The 5,653-nt window shown below is 40.5% G+C and overlaps 1 long non-coding RNA gene across 3 annotated transcripts in view; it reads left to right on the forward strand.

The window, feature by feature from the left end:
* Positions 1-5,653, forward strand: part of LOC125481416 — a 15,869-nt gene that overhangs the window by 3,692 nt on the left and 6,524 nt on the right. For 2 of the 3 annotated variants that reach the window (XR_007261327.1, XR_007261326.1), the window contains exon 2: positions 4,194-4,334. This is a non-coding gene — a long non-coding RNA (uncharacterized LOC125481416). Of the gene's footprint in view, positions 1-4,193; positions 4,560-5,653 lie in introns of those variants that run through there. The other variant, XR_007261325.1, reaches the window with a different exon arrangement.

The following is a 5,653-nucleotide window of genomic DNA, read 5'->3' on the forward strand; positions in this document are numbered from 1 at the left end:
CTTGTTGTCTCGGATTCTCCAGCATCTGCAGTTCCTACTATCTCTGAATCAGCCTAGGGAATTTCTTTTGAACTGCCTCCAATGCCAGTATACCATTTCTTAAATATGGGGATCAGGTGCACCCTGTATAGTTGTAACAAGACTTCCCTATTTTAAGTTCCAGCCCCCAGCAAAAATTCCATTTACCTTCTTAATTACTTGCTCCACTTGCATGCTAACTTTTCATGTTTTATGCACAAGAAAACTCAGTTCCCTGTGTGCAGCACTTTTTTTGAGTTTCTACCCATTTAAATAATAGTCTGCCTTTTGATTCTTCCCAGCAAAGTGCGTGACTTCATGCTTTCCCATGAAATTCCTTCTGCCAAGTCTTTTTCCACTCATTCGTTAAGCTTATCTATTATCCCCTTGCAGATTTTTTTTCATCAAAAGTGCCCTATATGATCAGAAAATTTGAATACATTTCACTCTGCCCCCTATTCCAAGTTATTAATGTAAGTACTAAATAATTAAAGGTGTAGGACTGATACTTGTGCCGCTTCATTAGTTATATTTTCCAAACATGGACAAAAGAGCTGAATTCCAGAGGTGAGATGAGATGAATACACTTGACATTGGGGCCATATTTGACTGAGTATGGCATCAAGGAGTTCCAGCAAAACTGTAGTCAATGAGAATCAGGAAAACTCCCTTTTATTTAGAATTATACCTGGCACAAGGGAAGATGGTGGTGGTTGTAGGTCAGTTATCTCAGCAACAGGATTCTCAGTAGGGTCTCCTCAGGGTAGTACCCTATGCCCAACCATCTTCAGCTGCTTCATCAATGACTTTCCCTCCATCATAAGGTCAGAAGTAGGGAGGTTCACTGACGATTGCACAATGTTCATCACCATTCGCAACCAAATACTGAAGCAGTCCATGTCCATTTTCAGCAAGACCTAGACAATATCCAGGATGTGCTGAAAAGAACATAAGAACAGGAGTAGGCCATTCAGTCCCTCAAGACTGTTTCACCATTCAATGAGAGCATGAGCAATTTGTGGTCTAACTTTATATACCCGCCTTTGGCCCATATCTGTTAATACCTTTGCTTAACAAACACTTAACAATCTCAGATTTAAAATTAACAACTGATCTAGCATCAACTGCCACACACAAAAGAGAGTAGTAGGTAAGATTTGCATCACAGAAGTGCCAGTCAATGATGACCTTCAACAGGAGAAAATCAAACAATCGCTCCTCAACATTCCAATGGCATTACTATCGCTATATCACCCACTAACAATATCCTGGAGATTACCATTGACCAGAAACTCATCTGGACTAATCATGTAAGTATTGCGGCTATACAGCAGGTCAAAGGCAATGAACCTTGCAGCAAGTAACTCACCTTCTGACTGCTCAGAGCTTGTCCACCATCTGCAAGGCACAAGTCAGGAATGTGATAGAATATTCCCCACTTGCCTGGATGAATGCAGATCTAACAAAACTCAAGAAACCTCACACGATCTGGGACTGGAATTGGCACCACACCCACAAGCATCCACTACCTCCATCTCCAATGCTCAGTAGCAGCAGTGTGTACCATTTACAATATGCACTACAGAAATTCACCAAGCACCATCCAAATCCACACCATCAAGAAGGACAAGGACACCAGACACATGGGAGCACCACCATTTGCAGCTTCCATTCAAAGCTACTCACCATCCAGACTTGAAAATTTTTAAATGTCGCTTGGTCAAACTCCTGGAACTCCCTTCCCAATGGCATTGTAGGCATACCTGTGCTAAATGGACTGCAGTGGTTAAAGAAGGCAGTTCACCACATCCTTAAGGGCAACTAGGGATGAACAATAAATATTAGTTCAGTTGTGAAGCCCACATTATGTGAGTGAATTTAAAAAATCCTGAAAAAGACCCATATATCCCGACTTTCTGTTATCTGTTTATTACCCAATCCTCAATCTATACTAATACATTACCCCAATGCCAAAAGCTCTTAAACTGTCCAATAACTTTTTATGTGGTACTTTATCAAATCTGCACATACCAGGGAGAAAAACCATTGAAAGCTCTAGTTTTTTTCCCTTTTTCTTTTCTGTTTCTCTTTTATATCCACAAGTGCTATCACACACAACTGAGTGACTTTCCCATCACCAAAACCACTGTGACTTTTGAAAAATTTTTCTTTCCTTTGACCAGTAATCACCATATATAATCATCTGTGTGGGCAATTTAATATTTACAAGCAAAGCTCATGGAGGTTTACTTTATCCTTTTTTTAACACTAACTACCACCAGTAATCACCTGTATAGTGAATTAAATATTTACAAGCAAAGCCCATCATGGGCAATGCAAACCATCAAAAATAAGGAGACATTGGGAGAGAGGGAAGGGACTGAATCAAAATGGAATTGGAAGAGTAAGAAAGTTCTAAATATAGAAGCAGCACACCAAGTATCAGGTGAAGAATTGTGACAACGTTGTTACTTGCCAACAACTGAGGCTCTTAAGTGGTCAATTAATGATCACTTAAGAACCTGCCAACTACCTGCCTCCCCAGTGAGTGAGAAAAGTGGCTAGATTCTCAACTGGGAAACTCTGGATAAGTGTCTGCCAGGTTTGTTGGGGGGTCTCCAATTGCCCAATCTGGGATCAGTCGGAAGCTTGGATGGAGGTCCTGGGAGGGGTGGCCTTTGAAAGCCACCCTCCTGTTCTTGCTTCTGTAGCCCACTACCTCCCTTTCTGCATGATGCTCATCCTGTGATAAAAAGAGAAAAAAGCTTAGCCACTTGTCACTGGATACTCAAATAAGTGGGCTTCAACTGATGTACTTTAAGGCCCAGAAGGTGCCGGTCTCTGATTGCCTAATAGATGCTAGTATCACTGATTGCCGGTGTTGAGGCCTTGTTAGGATGAGTTTCTCACTGTCACTCATCTGTCAGCTCTTAGTGAACTGATTTGTGGGCAAAGGGGTGGCTTATCCCACTAGTGGGGGTGGCATGTTAGTCACCACCTAACATTCTCTAGTCCACACTGAGAAAAATCTGGCCACATTCATTTGGGCAATTAGAGAGTTAGCCAGAGTGTACACTGGATAGCATGCAGAGCATGGTGACCTAAGTAACAAAGTACTACTGATAAGCAGCTAGGAATATATAACTACTTATCAAAGGACTGGCTTCATGAACATTGACAATAGAGACCACCATGAACAAAATCGACAGGTCAGTGATTCTTTATGGAAGTTCAGAATGCTGTGATAGAGGCTTGGGTTGCCAAATTGAAAGGAAACATTTCTTCCGGCTTTCCACAGTTAGTGACTGTGTTTTGTGAAAGCATTATACAAGACTGAACAACAATAATTGTTATCATCAAGCTTGCTTTTCCTCAGAAGCATAGCCATTACTTTGGTAGAAATGAAGTGTATAATAATGTTTCCTCTCATATTGGCAGCTTATTCCCATCAACTTCTCATATGTGCAGCTAAAATAATTCAGTGTTGCAGTCTCCAGTAGGTCTGTACATATTAATTTTGGGAAAATGTGAGAGTTGATTTCATAGCTGACCTATATTATGCTTGGATGCCAAACTTATTCACACATGCCTGTAAATTATGCTACATAGATACCAGCTAATGGTGACAAGGGTTTGAATTTTCAGTCAGACCTGCTGAGAATTCTAAAGTTGTCCTTATTTTGTTCTTCCAACCCTCTGAGGCAATGCTTCGATCTTAAAAATTCTCATTTCTTGTTTTCAAATTCCTTCATGCCCGTTCAACCCTCTTTCTGTAACAACCATTCCCACCCTCATGTGTGTATGATCTAGATATAATTTCCTGCAGGCCAGAAAGTTGAAAAATGGTAATGCTAGTGTTCTTTGTTTGCAAATGAGTATTTTAATTCCATTCCAATCTGTTTGATCCAGGTGCCATTGTTAGTCACGAGAAACAAGGGCAGAAAATGGGACAGGGCTAAAGTGATCACTGATCCAAAATAAAAGATGTTGTAGCACTTCTGCTTATCAAGGTGAATGATATTAGCTCTGGGAAATGGAACAAATTCTATTTTGAGCACTAAATGACAACGTGGTCAGACATAATGCAGTTATTTACAGTGTGAGGACTGGAATGTATTCTCACTGGCAGGTGAGTGACAGTGTATAGAATCAAACTGTTTATCCTCTGTTTGCAGAATCCATTGAAAAGAAGACAGACTTGAAGACAATCTAGCAGAATACCAGTAGTCTTCTTCATACAAAGATGAGCAGAAGCTTGACTAACATGAAAATTTTCACCCGAGACTGGAAATATTCTGTGGTTAAAACAAAATTAAGTGAGTTGTCAGTTTCACTGTTGAGTTTTACATTCCAGTGGACAGCAGGTTTTCAGACAGCAGCTGATAGTAAATTCCTAGTAGCCTCTGGGTAGAAGCATAATATTTTGATGCATGGATGAGCAGAGAAATCTGAATAAGATCTTTCAGTTCTGTAAACCATTTGAAATATTAACTCATTCGGAATAAACATTTTTATGATGCTTAGCTCTAAGCCCCTTCAAACTGGACTCCTCTATTCACTCCTCCTTCTTGTAGGAAATATAGAAAATTCAATTCCCCACTCAAAAAAGTTTAAAATGATTCACTGCACTCTTTAACTGATAGAAAACTGATTTAATAATGTTTTAGTGCAGCCCCAGAGCACAATGTAATGGGAATTACGGTCCAGGAAAATTCTACAGACAAAAACTTCAACAACAATAGTCTCTTCTATGCAATGCTGCCCCAGGACACTTATTGCTATGCTGTTCATATTGCCACTTATGTAGTGGAAATGTTTCTCAGGGCATGGATGTTGCTGGCAAGAACAGCATTTATTGTCCCAACCCTAAGTTTTTCTTAAAAAATGATATTGGCCCTTCTTTCTGAATTGCTGCAGTTGTGTGATGTGGTGAATGCAGGCAGGGAGTTCCAAAATATTATTACATATTAGATTTACAGGATTGAATCTTACAATTTTTTTGGTTAAGTATGAGTTTCATCGTGTCTCACAGAGGGTTTGTCTTCTCGGGTTATAGCGAGGTCTTCCACTGTATTTTACCAAACCCATCATTAACTATCTAACCAGACCCACTGACACCACTGTTGCCTGTTTCTAACCCCATTCTATGATCCATCACCCTTTGAAAAACTCACCACTTGCCAGATATCCACCTAAACATGCCTGGTGATTGCACCATGTTTAAAAGGCTGTTTTACAATCAGACAAGTATTGGGCAGTCTGGCATTGACCTTCACTTGCAATGTAATGGCACATCAACTGCAAAGCCACATTGCGCACAGTACCTAATTGGCATGGCTGACACTCCCTTGCACATACACCGCCTTTCTCTCACCCTAGTCACTGTTTAACCACTGGGCCACACAGTCTAGTTGTCCTTACCTAGATCCTCTCTAAACACACTCTCTAAATCACTTGTCAATTGTCTAGTAGGGGAACATCACACAGAGGCAAACAATTAGACAATTACAAAGATGGTAGGAACTGCCGATGCTAGAGAATCTGAGATAACAAGGTGTAGATTTGGATGAACACAGCAGGCCAAGCAGCATCAGAGGAGCGGGAAAGCTGACGTTTCAGGTCTGGACCCTTCTTC

Source organism: Rhincodon typus, unplaced genomic scaffold, assembly GCF_021869965.1.
Source record: "Rhincodon typus isolate 14 unplaced genomic scaffold, sRhiTyp1.1 hic_rhity00002059, whole genome shotgun sequence".
NCBI classification, from domain to species: Eukaryota; Metazoa; Chordata; class Chondrichthyes; order Orectolobiformes; family Rhincodontidae; genus Rhincodon; species Rhincodon typus.